Genomic DNA, 18,130 nt, shown 5'->3' on the forward strand with positions numbered 1-18,130 from the left:
CAGATGATGTAATTGAAGCTATTTCCACTCATATGAAAGTGTTCCAAATCACTATTGATCAGAGAAATGCAAATTAAGACAACTCTGAGATACCACTACACACCTGTGAGATTGGCTAAGATGAGAGGAACAAATAATGATGAATGTTGGAGGGGATGTGGGAAAACTGGGACACTGATTCATTGTTGGTGGAGTTGTGAAAGAATCCAATCATTCTGGAGAGCAATCTGGAATTATGGCCAAAAAGTTGTCAAACTGTGCATATCCTTTGATCCAGCAATGCTACTACTGGGTTTATATTCCAAAGAAATACTAGAGAAGGGTAAGGGACCTGTATGTGCCAAAATGTTTGTGACAGCCCTTTTTGTAGTGGCTAGAAACTGGAAAATGAATGGATGCCCATCAATTGGAGAATGGTTTGGTAAATTATGGCATATGAATACTATGGAATATTATTGTTCTGTAAGAAATGACTAGCAGAATGAATACAGAGAGGATTGGAGAGACTTACATGAACTGATGCTGAGTGAAATGAGCAGAACCAGGAGATCATTGTACAGGACACTGTATGAGAATTTATTCTGATGGAAATGGATATCTTCAACAAAGAGAGGATCTAATTCAGTTCCAATTGATGGACAGAATTACCTGCACCCACAGAAGGAACACTGGGAGATGAATGTAAACTGTTTGCATTTTTGTTTTTCTTCCCACGTTATTTTTGCCTTCCGAATCCAATTCTTCCTGTGCAACAAGACATTCGGTTCTGCACATATATATTGTATCTAGGATATACTATAACACATTTAACATGTATGGAACTGCCTACTATCTAGGGGAGGGGGTGGAGGGAGTGAGGGACAATTTGGAATAGATGTGAGTGTAAGGGATAATTTGTAAAAAATTACTCATGCATAGGTACTGTCAAAAAAAGTTATAATTATAAAATTTATATAAAAAATATCATTTTTGCTCCAAAAAAAGGAAAGAAATATCTGTTAGTAACAGGTCTGCATAGAATCTAGCTTTTACCAGCTTCCAAACTGCATTAAAACAGAAGGTACGGTCAGAATGGGGAGGTCATTTGGACTGTAATTTTGAAAGATTGTCATTCTTGTTCTACTATAGAATTGCTTCTTTATGGAAAATGAAAAACAGTAAACAAATTGAGATTTCTTTACAGTAAAACAATGTAGCTTCATGAATTAGTTATTACTCATTTATATTTCTGTATTTCTCTATGTCTTACATATCATCCAGAGATATTTGTATATTGAATTGTATATTGAGTTGTGCAAGATCTTGGATAAAACAAACATGATAGGGTTTCATATAGTTGAATTTGTACCAAAACATAATCGCTTCATTATGGTTAACTTTTCTAAAATATTTCATATTCTCTTTGACATAATGTTGATAGAAAGCATGTGACTTTTGTATTCAGGAATCTTGGAAAATGTTTATATATCCAAGATTATAGTTTAACATTTTGTATTTCAAATACTTTCCTCTCTTTTAGATAAGTATCTTGGGTTACTTGTAAAGATTAAAAAAAAACTACTTAGTCTTATCACTAACATTTTTAAGTCATTTCACAGCACAAGTTATTGCTAACAGCAAGTCTCACCTATTTTGAGTTTATTTTCATTAACTTCAATATATATCAATAAATTTTGTTTTTTTAATTGAGATAAATTAAATTTATCTTCTCCCCATATCCCCCAATTGGGAAAAAAAAGAAAAAAAAAGTTGGTCAAGCGAAACAAATAACCTCATTGGCAGGCCCCTATACATGCATACATTCATATATATGTCTCTCTATGTATGTGTGTATATCGTGCTTCATCATTAGTTCTCCAGAATTATGGATACTGATTATTTGGGGGTATTGCTTTGATTAGACTTATCATAACTCTCAAAGTTGTTTGTTTACCATACAAAAAGGGTTTTTTTTGCCTTTTTTTTTTAAATCATGCACCAAATTTTTGTGCTCTAATGTGTCTTACAGAGTACATAGTTGTGACTACATATAGAGTTTAAAGCAATTACTACTGGGAATTTATATGTAAATATATACTGTCATCATTGTTTAAAGAATATAATTACCTTTTGGGAATAACTTGGAAATAGTAAATGTGTCCTTGCTTTTTTGAAATCAAAAGAAAATCTCTTATAGTACAGAATGATGGAAAGAAGGAGTGGCATTTTCTGGAGTGCAGCAGGCCAATTGTTGTTATCAATGTTTCACTGCAGTAACAATAGAATATTTGTGGGAAATTGGAGTGAAATTTGCTTCAACCTTTAGCCTTTTCAGTGTGAACATCTGATATTAATAATTACTTTGCCTTGAGGCTCAAGTGTTTCATGGACTGTATCTAATGGGTAATGTGGGATTAGATAAATTGAATGGGTGCTTGCAGGCAACTTCTCATATACTATAAATTCTATCATTGCTAAAATGGTAAATAGTATTTCATAACCACAGTTCCTAGCCTTTATCAAATTACTTGAATTGATAGTATATAATGAAATCTTTCCCAAACCTAGTTTATATTTAGAAGAAAATTATTTTAATATATGTATATATACATATATTAAAATCCAAGTCAACTAAAAGTAATATTAAAGCTCCTGAATAACCTGAATTGATATAATAAGATAATGTGTTATTGATTTGGATAAGTTACTTAGTTTTTTAAATCTTCATAATGAATATGTCATTTTGATTATTTAGACAACAGGAACAAACATGTGAGTTCAATGACTTATAACTGTATTATTGGATTTCTCTATATGCATGTCGCCAAATTCAACAACTCTAATTTGTATCAATTCTTATGAAATCATCTAAAATTGAAAGGTATGTGTATAGATGTATATATGCATATATATGTATGTAGATATACAAATGTTTATGTGTATGCATGTGTATATACATATATATATACACATACATACAAATATGTGTATATACACATACAAAACATAGACATAAAGGATATATGCATATACATAGATATACATATATATAAAGGACATTTTAGACTCCAAATAAAGTGTCCTCCAAATATGTGTGTGAATGTTTAAAAAACACTTTTTTTCATTGTAAGAAACAACTTTGAAAGTTATGAAAAGTCTAATCAAAGCCTTTCCTCCCCCAAAATAAGCATCAATTATTCTGGAGTACTGATGAAGCATAAGGTACACACATATTCATATATGTATATATGTATATACATATACATACATATAATATATATTTAATAATATCATTTCTCTTTGTTTCATAAATTGACCAGAACAGACAATATCTCTAATAACCTTTATTTTGGTTTCTTTTTCTCTCCTTCATTTTTCTCAGTCTCTGTGTTTTTCTCAGTTTCTGTTTTTCCCTCAGTCTCTTTCTGTGTTATTTTCCTTTGTATATCTATATTTGTCTTTATGTCAGTGTGTCCATATTTGTCTATGTCTCTATCTACCTCTGTCTCTCTCACAAATTGTGTGGATGTCAACACCAGCAGCTATTTATATAAGTCCAGTATACTCAAGGAATATTCCAAAAGAAGCCATATACTGCATATGCATGCTAAAAGAAATTATCTTATTTCTCTACCTATATCCTATATCCATGGCATCCTTTAAATGGTATGATTGTTCTGCTTCTTCCACATTTACTTATCTTCTCAATATATTATAAAATTGAGAGGGTATGCGCAATGATGAATAAAGGCTGACTTTGAACTCAAGAAGACTTGGGTTCAAATATGCTAAGTGTTTGAGCATAAACAAATCACTTTTCTCCTCAGTGCCCCCAAGTAACTATCCAAAACTAAAAGTCATATGCAAGAATGGCTGAATTATATCTATGCAGTGAATTTCTATTTCAATAATTCCTCCAAATTAACAAATAGAAGCATAAACACAAAGAAAAAATCCAATCCAGTGAGGAGAGGATATATTTGGTACTGTGAAATCATTATACTTGAAATACTTGAAATTGGGATTTTATTTTTCATTCCTCTTAATTCTCATCCCCCTCCCACATATGTAATTGGTTTTAGGTATCATAGTATATCATGAGTATATACAAAAGAAATGAGAATTATTATTATGCATATCTCAAAATTATTATTTTCTAAGAAGGAAGGATATAAAATTTCAATTGTGATTCACAATTGTTCTTTTCTTGTAAGGAATTATTGTCATAGTTGTAAAGGTAATTATATTCTTGGGAGGAGAAAAGACAAGGTATACTTATTTGTCCTATCACAGAAGAAATTAGCTTCTATTTTTCTGCTTATCATAAGGTCATCTTCAAAAAGTAATTTTTAAAGGATGGAAATAACCTTGTAATCTTAAAATAAATACCATTCAACATATATTTTAGTGTTTTATAATCTCATTTGTGTGAACACTTTCTACTACTGTAAATGAAAACTCTCAGATATCTTAGCAGACAGTTTCATGATAGAGTTAGCTTCTTAGTGGTGAACTTCTACAAAATTAACTTGACTTAATTCTTAGATGACAATTTTTCATTCTACCCATAACATAGTAAAACATTTTGTCCAGTGACATAGCCTATATATCCCCAGGGCATGAGAACAGGACAAATGAAGAATTACTATTATATAAGGAATTCATTTCAGTTAGAGGGAAAATGTAGCAATTAATCAGTCACTAATGATGCAGAAAGCTTTATTTGGTGTGAAATAATAAAACTTATAGTCATAAAATTAGGATAAATATGCAGTATTTATTTTAAAAAAAAGCCATTTATTGAAATTACATCCTCTCTCAACTCCACATATGACTCCTTATCCTACCAGCACCCCCATGTCCAACTTCTTGGTCACTTTTGCCATTTCCAAGAAGATAGATGTAGGGAGGCGGGAATCAATGCTTTTCAATGAACTCCATTAGTCTACTGTAGTTTTCTTCCTCAAAACTGGTAAAAAGAGCAGGCAATTCAAGTTTCTCACACAGTTCCTTCACTTTGCCAACCCTCTCTGGATTTTTCTGTCCTTAACTCTCCTCCAGCATCTTCCTTTTCTCCAATGATGCCAGCTGAAGGCATTTCACCACCAGTCATGTGCCTTTGTTATCCTAGATATCAGTGCCAATCTTGCCAATCACTCTGGGGTCACCAAAAAGGTCAAGGTCATCATCCTGAATTTGAAAAAATTCCCCCATTTCCAGAAGGATGCTCTTGGCATTGACATATTCTGCCTCCCTATTTATATCTGCTTTGAAAATAGCAGCAGCAAATGGTAATTAGAAGGAGTAAAGAACTATCTTTTAACAATGTTCTTATATCTCTGTTCACTGAATCTGGGAAGATCAATCTTGCCCCAAAGGGCTGTGTTGATGAGACGAAGGGAAAGGTCCTGCCAACTTCAGTCTGGTAAATATTTTGAAGTTCAATAAAATTCAGGAAATAGAGCTGTCCTCAGCAATAATGCTTCAGCAGGTGGTAGAGACAGGCTTCCAGCAAAATGGCATTATTGATTGGGACCCAAGCCAATGCCAGGCTTCTTATACCAGCATAGCTGTTCCCAGTGTGTAAGAGAAGAATCTGTGATGTCACCTGTTACAAGGAAGAAAGCCTGGAGCAACTCCACAAAATAGCCCACTGCTGGTGCTCTATGTAGACTATCAGCATCTTATTTTGGGGGTTCCACTAGTTCCTGGAAGATCACAAGCACCAACAAGCTTTAGTTGTATTTTCCCCCCAAAAAAATTGTACTATAGTATCAACCTGAGCCTGATTATAGCATCTCCCACCTCAGGATGCCCTGCTTTTGTCATGCTCTTTAAAATCTGGGAAAAATGCTGGACAAAATCTTGCTTCTCTTGGGCAAAAAAAAGAAAAAAAACCTGATTTCTGATCTCTCTTCATTCCGGTATTAAGAAACAGCCACAGGCTTCTCTCAGGAGTGGGGAGTCTTTTTTTTTTCTTTCTTTTTTTTTTTTTTTTTGTTTTGTTTTAAAGACAAAATCTATGATTAAATCTATATAAGATTCTCTTAGTGAGGGAATTCTTTTATCAAATCTAATTAACACTTTATGTGTTAAAGAGTTACAAGAATCACTTAATATTTAAGTGATTTGCTCAGGGTCATAGTGTCACAGAGGCAATATGTTTCAGGCAGAACTTGAACCAAGGTCAATTGACTTAGAAGCTAGCTATCCATCTATTATACCACACATGTAAGAGCCAATTTAGTAATAAATATTTAGAAAATACAGCTATATTTTAAGAAGATCAATTTGACATTAGGGTTTAAGATTGTTTGGAAGGGGAGTAGATTCAGAATGCATTGAGAAAAAATAAAATGAGGGAAAAATTTTGGAACACAAGGTTTTGCAAAGGTAAATGTTCAAAATTATGTATATATTTTGAAAATAAAAAAAAACTTTAATTAAAAAAGAATATTCATGGTCTTCAAAGTATATAGAATGAAATGCCTTCAATATGCAAAGAATCACATCAAAAGAAGAATGAAATAGTAGAAGTAACTACTCTTCTTGACATATTATTTTGTTTTATTAAGTATTTTACATCAGTTTTCTTAAGGAATACTCACAACAGTCGGTTGATGTCCCATTTTTCAATTGAGGAAAATGGGAAATAGTTACATATCTAGGTAATGGAGCTAGGAAATGGCTAACATAGAATTTATACCAGGATCATAATGACTTTAAATTCTATAATATCTTCACTATGATTTAAGGAAGTTAAAAGAAAAAAAAAGAGAATTGGGAAAGTCTTAGAATGAATGAAAAAATATGGATGAAAAGAGAGAATATGAGAGGAAGACAGAAAGAATGGTACAAAGTGCTTGTACTTTGAGATGAAAAATATAATTACCCATATAAAACAGATTCTTGACCTTTTTGTATTAATGAAAAACTTCTCAGGGATTCTGAAATGCAGAAAAATAAATTCATCAGATTGCAAAAGAAATCAATGGTCATAGACTTCTGAAATTCTATCTATATTTGCTTTCCTTCCCCTCTCTCCACATACACTTTTTTTTTTTTTTATATTTGGGTATCTAAGAACTCCAACTTTAGAACTCCTAGTTAATAGAATCAGGAATTATAGACTTCAATCATAATTAGATTCCTTCTACATCTTTACATTCAAATAAAAATAACCAATGATAGTTAAATGTATGATTATAAACAGTCATAAGAGTACATTATCTATTGTTGAAGTGATATTCTTCTATATATAATTTAATTTAAATGATATATGATCAGGTCAGTGATTTGTCTTAGTAAAGTAAACAAAATTGTCTTATTAGTAGAAGTTATATTATTATAAAATGTTTGTGTTTGGTGATTGAATGTTTCTGGAGCTCAGGGGAATTATTTAGTGTATTAGGGAGGGGCATAAAAAAAAAAAAGAGTATTGAAGGGCAGGGCAGAAGGAATGTTTTTTGTAGAAATAAAATAGTTCCTGAAACAACCAATGTGGAGGAGGAACCCATGATGTTCCAGTATTTATTTTATGAATGAATGATTTAAATTTAAGTGAGACAGATCCTAAATTCTAACTGATAGCATCTTTATAGAATAAATTTTTGTTAAATATTTATAGATGACTCAATGCAACTAATACTATGTCCCCATATAAATATGACATTTTATCTAATAAATAACAATCCATTTTATAAAGTAAAAAAAAAAGAAAGAAAGAAAAAAAAAGAAACTCTAGCTCTTTTATGGAAAAAGTTCTGTGTGTAGCTAATTTCACAATTGCAATTTTCTACTGAAGCAGTTGGTTAGCAATGAAATTGGATAGATCTCAGAATATTTTGACAACAAAGGAGAACAAGAAGGAGCATGAGTTCATGAAACGCTGTTGTCAAAGGAATCTATTTTAATTCTCACATACATTACTGTAGACAGATTTATTAGCAAGTCAAAAATAGCTTGTCACAGTATATTAACCCATAGATTATTATGTAAAACAATAAAGGAAAAATTACTGCAGCAAAGAGAGCTTTGGGAATAATTGAAGAAAATAGTATAGGTGAAGAGAGTAACACTAATTTGAAAAAAAAAAAGATAATATGGTAATAACACCAGAGAACGTACCTATAATCACATTTACTGTGTAAAACAGCCTCAAGGCTCTGGCTCATTTTGTCTGCTGGTAATGACTAGAAAGGAGAGAAAAAAAATAAATTAAAAAAAAAAACGCAATTGAAAATGATTCTCCCATTCTACAATAGTCTGTATAAATGGTGGTTATTTTAGCATAAGTAAATAGTTAATTCAGATCATTTTAAGGAAAATAATTTCTAATAAGAATAAGGAATAAACAAGAATAGGTAATAGCGTTCATGTGGAGAATGTGTGGAGAAACTTGAGGAATTATTTTTAAATAATGAACTTGAACTTGGGGGAAAATAATTGCTGAGATGTATATATAAGGCTTATAGCAAAATGTTCATGGAATTTAGTTTACTTAAATATTTGTCTCCCTTTGAAATCTATTTGACTTAATTTCAAGGTGAACACAAGTGAATAAATTACTCATTTGTATTTGGTGAATGAATTTTTCTAGAGTTCTAGGTAACTATTCAGTTGATTGAGAAGGAGGATGGGAAGACAGTATTGAAGGGCAGGGGGAAAGATGAGGCTTTTTATGAAAAAAAAAAAGTTTCTGAAAGAGCTAATTCACTTTATGTAACTGATTACATTATTACATAGTATTTTCTTCACCCAAATCCCAATAACACGAGGTCCAACAGAGTAAGCCAATTCAATTAAATTAACATTTAGTGAGCACTGAGCACTAGTGAGCACCATACTATGTTCTATCTAATACAAACTAGAAGATATAGAGGAGGTACACTTTTTGACCTCTCTGAGCTTAGAATACAGACATGCAAGTGGACATACTAGTATTCAGAAGGATATGATAGCACAGCTATCCTTTAATTCACAAAATCTTATATAGTGACTTTTAATTCAGGGTTCTATAGTTAATGGATTGTTCAAAGAACTTTTAAAAACTATTATAGACACCTTTTTGATGATATGACTTTGCCTTTGTGGGGAAAGAATACTATTTTAGATTGCTTGGCTGATAGAAAGTTGTACGGGTTCAAAAGCAAGGCAAATTGCAAAACTGGGTCTATGTAGCAGGAGGCTAGAAATGTTTGTCATTTTCCTAGTATATAAGAGATTAAAAAAAAATAAAGAAGAAAAAACACTGAAATTATTATGATAGAGCACATTTAAATAATATTCACTATAATAAATAAAATTTCCTAAGACAATATAAATACATAGAATATATACTATGTAATAATATAAATGCAATATGTATAACATATTATAAAGATTGTATATGTGTATATTATATATATATGTATACATATATATATATGACTTTTCTTACTTGAGTGTTTTATTCACAAAGTGTTTTCTTAATTCTGACTTAATATAAAATCCATTCCCAATATATCTGAATTCATAGCATCTTGGATATAGATAGAGCTGGTACCTACTGTGGAGACCAAGTAGATCAAACCCCTTGTTTTACAAATGAGGAAAAAAAGACCCAGAATGGTTAAATGAAATGACCAGGCTCACACAGCTAGTAACTATCTAAATCAAGATTTACACTCAGATCTTTTTGTCTTCAAATCTACTGGCCATCCAATATGCCACTTAACTTGTATCGACTGATACTGTTTTCTCCAGCACTATTAAGACTGACAGAGAGACAGGCATACATATATTCTTTTTTTTTTCAGGCCAATATATATCAGGTTTTCAAGAGAAAAGAATTTCTTTGAATATTTGTCTTGATTAATAGCAGATTATTCCATATATTTAGAGTATCCCTTTGATTTGCTAAATTACCTTATTTCTTATAGAATCACAGTTTTCTAGTAAAGGTCTCATTTTCAAGATATACAAGGAACATATTGAAATTTATGAGAGTAAAAGCCATTCTCCAACATATAAATTGTAAAATGGACAGTTTTTGAGGAAAGAAATTCAAGCTTTCAACAATCATATTTATTATTTTTTTCCATAGTATATATGCATGAGTAATTTTTTTATAATATTATCCCTTGTATTCATTTTTCCAAATTATCGCCCCCTTCCCTCCACCCCCTCCCCCCATGACAGGCAATCCCATACATTTTACATATTCAACAATCATATTAAAATGCTTTTAAATAAATAAATAAATAAATATTGAAGGAACTTTGAGGTTTTACCTCATACTTATCAGGCTTTTAATAATGCCAAAAGAGAAACATGACAAATGTTGGAGGGATTATGGGAAAACAGATATAGTAGTTCAGCACTGATAGAATTCTGAAGTAGTCTAGCTGATCTTGAAAGATATTTGGAACCAAAAAGTTAGCAAACTGTGTATATCCTATGACCTAGCTACACCACTACTAGCAGTCAAATATTCCTGTACTCTGAAGAAATGAAAGTGGAAATGGATCTTTATGTACACAAATATTTTAGCTCTTTTAACCAAGTGCTAGAGATCTATAAGGTCCTATTAGGAAAATACCAAAAATTGTAGAATATTAATATTAATGGAATAATATTATGCCAAAAGAAATGATGAAGTAAATATCAGAAGAAACTCAAAAGTTCTTTATTGCTTGACTTGACAGAGCAAAGTGAGCAAAACCAAGAGAATAATTTATACAAATATACTATTAGAGAGCAAAACAACTTTGAAAGACTTTTTGAATTCTGATTACTTCAATGATAATTTTTTAAAAATGTATTTTAAACCTTTTTATTTCCAAATCATATGCATAGTACTCAATATTCAGCCTTGCAAAACTTTGTGTTCCAATCTTTTTTTCTTCTTCCTTTGCAATACACCTCCTGCCCTTAGTGGCAGATCATCCAATATATGTTAAAATGTGCAATTATTTTATACATATTTCACAATTATCATGCTGCGCAAGAAAAATCAAACCAAAAAGGGAAAAAAATGAGAAGGAAAATAAAATGCAAGCAAATAACAAAAAAAATTAAAATACTATGTTGTAATTCACACTCAGTCCCCAAAGTCCTCTCTTTGGGTGTAGATGGCTTTCTCCATTATAAGACCATTGGAACTGACCTGAATCACCTTGTTATTGAAAAGAGCCATGTTCATCAAAATTGATCATCATATAATCTTATTATTGTTCTGTCTTTGTTCTATTTACTTCATTTAGCATCAATTCATGTATGTCTTTTCATGTCTTTCTGAAATCATCTTGCTTATCATTTCTTATAGAACAATAATATTCCAAAATATTCATATACCATAATTTATTCACCTAGTTTCCAACTGATGGGCATTCATGCAGTTTCCAGCTCCTTGCCACTACAAAAAGGGCTGTTACAAACTTTTTGCACATGTGGGTCCTTTTCCCTTTGTTGTGATGTCTTTGGGATACAGGCCACTAGAGACACTACTGGATAAAAGGGTATGCACAGTTTGATAGCCCTTTCAGCACAATTCCATATTGCGCTCCAGAATGGTTAGATCAATTCACAATTCCACCAACAAAGTATCAGTATCTCAGTTTTCCCACATCCTCTCCAATATTCATCATTATCTTTTCTTGTTATTTTAGCCAATCTGAGATATGTGTAGTAGTACCTCAGAGTTGTCTTAATTTGAAAAAAAAAAATGAACATGAAACATGCTATACATCTCCAAACATAGAGATGATGAACTCAAAATTCAGAGAGAGACAAACATGATACATTTTCTCTAATAAGAGAAAGCTAATAAGCTAATAAGAGTATTTTGCCAGACTATCCAAATATGTATTAAAGGATATTTTTAGGTTTTCTATTAAAAATTTTCCCTCAATAATTGTTTAGCTAATAAGAATAAACTTTTTTTAATTTATTTTTTTAATTTTATAATTATAAAATTTTTGATAGTAATATGCATGAGCAATTTTTTTTATAACATTATCCCTTGTATTCATTTTTCCAAATTTTCCCCTGCCTCCCTCTACTCCCTCCCCTAGATGACAGGCAATCCCATACGTATTACATGTGTTACAGTATAACCTAGATACAATATATGTGTGTAAATCCAATTTTCTTGTTGCACATTAAGTATTAGATTCTGAAGGTATAAGTAACCTGGGTAGATAGACAGGAGTGTTAACAATTTAGATTCACTTCCCAGTGTTCCTTCTCTGCGTATAGTTGTTTCTGTCCATCATTGATCAAATGGAAGTGAGTTGGATCTTCTTTATGTTGAAGATATCCACTTCCATCAGAATGCATCTTCATACAGCATTGCTGTTTAAGTGTACAGCAATCTTCTGGTTCTGTTCATTTCACTCAGCATCAGTTCATGTAAGTCTTTCCAAACCTTTCTGAATTCATCCTTCTGGTCATTTCTTACAGAGTAATAATATTCCATAACCTTCATATACCATAATTTACCCAACCATTCTCCAATTGATGGACATCCATTCATCTTCCAATTTCTAGCCACTATGAAAAGAGCTGCTACAAACATTTTGGCACATAGAGGTCCCTTTCCCTTCTTTAGTATTTCATTGGGATATAAGCCCAATAGTAGCACTGCTGTGTCAAAGGGCATTCACAGTTCGATAACTTTTTGGGCATAGTTCCAAATTGCTCTCCAGAATGGCCAGATTCTTTCACAGCTCCACCAACAATGTATTAGTGTCCCAGTTTTCCCACATCCCCTCCAACATTCATCATTATTTGTTCCTGTCATCTTAGCCAATCTTACAAGTGTGTAGTGGTTTCCCAGAGTTGTCTTAATTTGCATTTCTCTGATCAGTAGTGATTTGGAACACTTTCATATGAGTGGATATAGTTTCAATTTCATCATCTGAGAATTGTTTGTTCATATCCTTTGACCATTTATCAATTGGAGAATGGGTTAATTTCTTATAAATTAGTGGCAGTTCTCTATATATTTTGGAAATGAGACCTTTGTCAGAACCTTTCCTTTTAAAAATATTTTCCCAATTTGTTATTTCCCTTCTAATCTTGTTTGCATTAGTATTGTTTGTACAGAAACTTTGTAGTTTGATGAATCAAAATCTTCTATTTTGTGATCGATAATGATCTCTGGTTCTCCTCTGGTCATAAATTCCTTCCCCCTCCACAGGTCTGAGAGGTAGACTATTCTCTGTTCCTCTAATCTATTTATGATTTCGTTTTTTATGCCTAAATCATGGACCCATTTTGATCTTATCTTGGTATATGGAGTTAAGTGTGGATCCATATCTAATTTCTGCCATACTAATTTCCAGTTTTCCCAACAGTTTTTTCAAATAATGAATTTTTATCCCAAATTTTGGTATCTTTGGGTTTGTCAAACACTAGATTGCTATAGATGTACCCTTTTTTGTCCTTTGTACCTAATCTGTTCCACTGATTGACTGGTCTATTGCTTAGCCAATACCAAATGATTTTGTTGACTGCTGCTATATAATATAGCTTTAGATCAGGTACACCTAGACCACCTTCATCTGACTTTTTTTTTCATTAGTTCCCTTGCAATTCTCAACCTTTTATTCTTCCATATGAATTTTGTTGTTATTTTTTCTAGGTCATTAAAATAGTTTCTTGGGAGTCTGATTGGTATAGCACTAAATAAATAGATTAGTTTGGGGAGTATTATTATATCCGCTCAGCCTATCCAAGAGCACTGAATGTCTTTCCAGTTATTTAAATCTGACTTTATTTTTGTGGCAAGTGTTTTGTAATTTTGCTCACATAATTCCTGACTTTTCTTTGGTATTTTTATATATTTTATTTTTATTAAATATTTTTTTAAAAATTGTATTAAATATTTTATACTCTCAACATTTGTTTGGAAAGGAATTTTTCTTTGTATCTCTTGCTGTTGCATTTTGTTGGTGATGTATAAAAATGCTGAGGATTTATGTGGATTTATTTTGTATCCAGCAACTTTGCTAAAGTTATAAATTATTTCTAATAACTTTTTATTAGAATCTCTGGGGTTTTCTAAATATACCATCATATTATCTGTAAAGAGTGACAGTTTGATTTCCTCATTACCTACTCTTATTCCTTTAATCTCTTTCTCGACTCTTATTGCCGAGGCTAGCATTTCTAATACAATATTGAATAGTAATGGTGATAGTGGACAACCTTGTTTCACTCAACAGCAAACTTTTAAGTTGAAAAATAAAGCTAATTGGGACAGCTCAGTGGTGCTGTGGATAGAGCACCAACCCTGAAATCAGGAGGACATGACTTCAAATGTGGTCTCAGACACTTACCACTTCCTAGCTGTGTGACACTGGGCAAGTCACTTAACCCCAATTGCCTCAGCAAAATAAATAAATAAATAAACAAACAAACAAACAAACAAACAAACAAATAAATAAATAAATAAAACTAATAACCTTAATCAATCAGAATCACAGAATTTAAAATAAGAAAGGAACATCAGAGATAATCAGAGTCTAATATTGACTTCAATGAGAATTACATAATTCACTTTTTTTTTTTTTCTTTGCTGAGGCCTATGGGATTAAGTGACTTGCCCAGGGTCACACAGGTAAGAAGTACTACAGTATCTGAGGCCAAATTGGATCCAGGTGCTCCTGACTTTAGGGTTAGTCCTCTATCCACTGCACCACCTAGTTGACCCTCATAATTAACTTTTAAATAATTCTTATTATTAACGTTTTTGTGGTTTTTTCCCCCCTCTTACTCTATGGCACTTTTATCTCAATGATATGGATATAATCTCTTATATTTTATATATGAATTAATTCCTAGGATTTTTCATCCTATGTAATTATTTTTCTTATCCTCCCATAAATTCTTCCCAAGGGTTCCACATACCCCTCACCCCCTTGCTGGGAGGTATATTTTTAATTTCTTGATTTTATATATATATGTATATATATATATATATATATATATATAAATATTTTATAATAAAAGCACATGAAACTTGTATCTTGGTTAATCTTCACATTTTTTTCATGACCAGGCTACCTATTTTTCCAGTTACACTTTTCTCTGACAGTATCCTTTGTGTTTTTTTTTTCCTTAACAATCTTTTTTTGGTCTACTTAAAACAATTACATACTTTTTCATTTCCCTTTGGGAAAAAAAATGATCCTGTGGTTTTTATATAGGGTTAATATATGTTTATTAATGAATGCTGTTAATTATAATTTAAATTTATCATAATTCCTGGAAAATCAACTGAAAAGGCACACCTTAGTGACAATGCCTGAGAAATATATGATTATTTTTTTAATTAAAGAAAACACAAATAATTTTTGTCTTTTATCATATATGAAATTAGTAAACAACTATTTATTCACAATTAATGCAAAATTTTATTTATTAACTATTCTGGAACAATTTAACCTTTGCCAATCACATTAATTTAATTGGCTTCTCCTCAAAGATATCTTGTTTTGTACTCAGAATGTCTCAGTTAAGTAACTATTATAACAAATGTTTCCTTGAAAATGTTGATTTATTTCTCTTGACCTTGATTTACTCCACTACAAAATGAAGAGGTTCAACTAGATGACATCAGAATTCTAGATAATTATTTTCATTTCAAATCTATAATCTCCTTATGCTATGATTTGACAAAGTTGAAAATATCTCCATATTAATTTGTTATTAATTATTCTTTCCTAAATAATCAAAACATTTTGATTTGAGGAAAATTGTCAAAAAAGTAAATTTTATCTGAATATTACTTTATTAAGGGAAGAAAATCCTATTTTATCATATGCCTAGGGTCAGTTATTGTTGCCATGATTTTAAGCATATTTCAGCTGTACTCTGAATGAAATAATGTGACTAATGTAACGTTTATAGAAATGAACTCTTTGTGGTTTATAAATTTGATTCTGTCAATTTCTTCCATTGTTACCTTCAAGCATAAAGAGTTAAATAACACTCCTTTGACCAATATGTTCTGCTTTGTAAAGAAAAACTGGAATATTTAGTTATTTATTTCATAAAGGACCAAGAATAGTAGAAAATTCAGAAAAAGTAAATTTTTCATAACTGTTATTGAACATGTGGGCCTTGATATATCATACTATATTTATTCTTATCCCAAATAGTTACTTAGGAGTCTGATTGGTATAGCACTAAATAAATATATTAGTTTAGGGCATATTTTCATCTTTATTATATTCGCTCAGCCTATCCAAGAGCTCTTAATGTCTTTCCAATTATTTAAATCTGACTTTATTTTTGTGACAAGTGTTCTGTAATTTTTGCTCATATAATTCCTGACTTTCCTTTGGTAGATGGATTCCCAAATATTTTATACTATTGACAGTTATTTTGAAAGGAATTTCTCTTTGTATCTCTTGCTGTTGGATTTTGTTGGTGATGTATAAAAATGCTGAGGATTTATGTGTATTTATTTTGTATTCTGCAACTTTGCTAAAATAGCTAATACATATATTATTTCTAATAGCTTTTTCATAGAATCTCTGGGGTTCTTTAAATAACTATCATCTCATCTGCAAAGAGTGAGAGTTTGGTTTCCTCATTAAGTACTCTATTTCCTTTAATCTCTTTCTCCACTCGTATTGCCGAGGCTAGCATTTCTAATAGAATATTGATAGTAATGGTGATAGTGGGCAACCTTGTTTCACTCCTGATCTTACAGGGAAAGGTTCCAGTTTATCACCATTACATATGATGTTTACTGACAGTTTTAAATATATGCTCCTTAATATTTTAAGGAATAGTCCATTTATTCCTACACTCTCAAGCATTTTTAGTAGGAATGGTTGTTGGATTTTTCAAATGCTTTTTCTGCATCTATTGAGATGATTGTATGGTTTTTGTTAATTTGATTATTACTATGGTCAATTATACTAATAGTTTTCCTAATATTAAACCAGCCCTGCTTTCCTAGTATAAATCCTACTTGATCATGGTGTATGATTTTCTGTAATCTTTTTGCTAATATCTTATGTAAGATTTTAGCATCAATATTTATTAAGGAGATTGGTCTATAGTTTTCTTTCTCAGTTTTCAACCTACATGGTTTAGGTATCAATACCATGTCTGTGTCATAAAAGGAGTTTGGTAGGACTCCCTCATCCCCTATTTTTTCAAATTGTTTATGTAACATTGGGGATAATTGTTCTTTAAATGTTTGGTAGAATTCACATGTAAATCCATCTGGCCCTGGGGATTTTTTCTTAGGGAGTTGAGTAATAGCTTGTTCTATTTCTTTTTCTTAAATGAGACTATTTAAGCAATTTACTTCCTCCTCTGTTAATCTGGGAAGCCTATATTTTTGGAGGTAGTCATCCATTTCACTTAGGTTATCAAATTTATTGGCATAAAGTTGGGCAAAGTAACTCCTTATTATTGCTCTAATTTCCTCTTCATTGGTGGAAAGTTCTCCCTTTTCATTTTTAAGACTAACAATTTAATTGTCCTCTTTCCTTTTTTCTAATCACATTTACCAAAGCTTTATGTATTTTATTGTTTTTTTTATAAAACCAAATCTTAGTTTTATTTATTAATTCAATAGTTTTTTTTTTTTACTTTCAATATTATTAATTTGTTCTTTTAATTTTAGTATTTGAAACTAAACTTGAAATTTAGTATTTGATTGAGAGTTTTATTTTGGTCTTTTTCTAGCTTTTAAAGTTTCAAGCCCAATTCATTGATCTTCTCTTTCTCTATTTTATTCAAATAAGGCTCTAAAGATATAAAATTTCCCTTATTACCACTTTAGCTGCATCCCACAAATTTTGGTATGATGTCTCATCATTGTCATTATTTTGAGTGAAATTTTAATTGTTTCTATAATTTGCTATTTCACCCAATCTTTCTTTAAGATGAGATTATTTAGTTTCCATTACTTTTTGGTCTATTTACCCCTAACTTTTTGTTGAATGTAGTTTTTATTGCAACGTGATCTGAAAAGAAAGCATTTACTATTTCTGTCTTACTACATCTAATTTTGAGATTTTTATGTCCTAATATATGGTCAATTTTTGTATAGGTTCCATGAACTGCTGAGAAGAAAGTATACTTCTTCCTATCACCATTCAGTTTTCTCCAAAAATCTATCACATCTAAATTTTCTAATATTCTA

General features: G+C 31.1%; 1 protein-coding gene and 1 pseudogene across 9 annotated transcripts in view; one reads left to right on the forward strand and one right to left on the reverse strand.

Moving 5' to 3' along the window:
• MYO16 (myosin XVI) overlaps positions 1-18,130 on the forward strand; it is an 899,069-nt gene that overhangs the window by 300,983 nt on the left and 579,956 nt on the right. The gene's annotated exons all lie outside the window — the stretch shown is intronic.
• LOC141559588 (farnesyl pyrophosphate synthase pseudogene) lies at positions 4,768-8,153 on the reverse strand (annotated as a pseudogene).

This window comes from Sminthopsis crassicaudata, chromosome 3, assembly GCF_048593235.1.
Source record: "Sminthopsis crassicaudata isolate SCR6 chromosome 3, ASM4859323v1, whole genome shotgun sequence".
Classification (NCBI taxonomy): Eukaryota; Metazoa; Chordata; class Mammalia; order Dasyuromorphia; family Dasyuridae; genus Sminthopsis; species Sminthopsis crassicaudata.